Source organism: Sinocyclocheilus anshuiensis, unplaced genomic scaffold (assembly GCF_001515605.1).
Source record: "Sinocyclocheilus anshuiensis isolate Anshui unplaced genomic scaffold, SAMN03320099.WGS_v1.1 scaffold3210, whole genome shotgun sequence".
NCBI lineage: Eukaryota > Metazoa > Chordata > Actinopteri > Cypriniformes > Cyprinidae > Sinocyclocheilus > Sinocyclocheilus anshuiensis.
In genome coordinates, this window is record NW_015539990.1 from 60976 (window position 1) to 61579 (window position 604).

General features: G+C 25.5%; 1 protein-coding gene across 1 annotated transcript in view; it reads left to right on the forward strand.

Annotated features, from left to right (window-relative positions):
- Positions 1 to 604, forward strand: part of cdh12a (cadherin 12a) — a 72390-nt gene that overhangs the window by 35986 nt on the left and 35800 nt on the right. The gene's annotated exons all lie outside the window — the stretch shown is intronic.

Here is a 604-nt window from a genome sequence, read left to right on the forward strand (position 1 = left end):
AAAAAAAAAAAAGTTTCCTGAGCAGCAAATCATCATGTGACAGTGAGAACTGGAGTAATGATGCTGAAAAAAAAAAAAAACGTAATTATTCCAAACGTTTGACCGTTTACTGCCCAGACGATGTGACTGGTGTAGAGTATGCAATGCATACTGCACAATGTAGACATACAATTAAAGTATACCAGTATACAGGTTGAGTGCTTGGTATAATATAATGAATATATATCAATATATTAAACACTAATGCTGTCAAATGATTAATCGCGATTAGTTGCATCCGAAATAAAAGTTTTTGTTTACATAATATATGTGTGTGTGTGTAGTGTATGTATTATGTATATAAATACACATACAGTATATATTTTGAAAATATTTACGTTTATACATTTTATACATTATATTCTTATATTTTATATTATGTATAATATATTTAATATATAAACATAACATATTTTTCTTAAATATATACATGCATATGTTTTTATATAGACATAATAAATATACACAGTATACACACATATATTATCTAAACAAAAATGTTTATTTTAGATGCGATTAATCGCGATTAATCGTTTGACAACACTAAATATATATGTACACTACA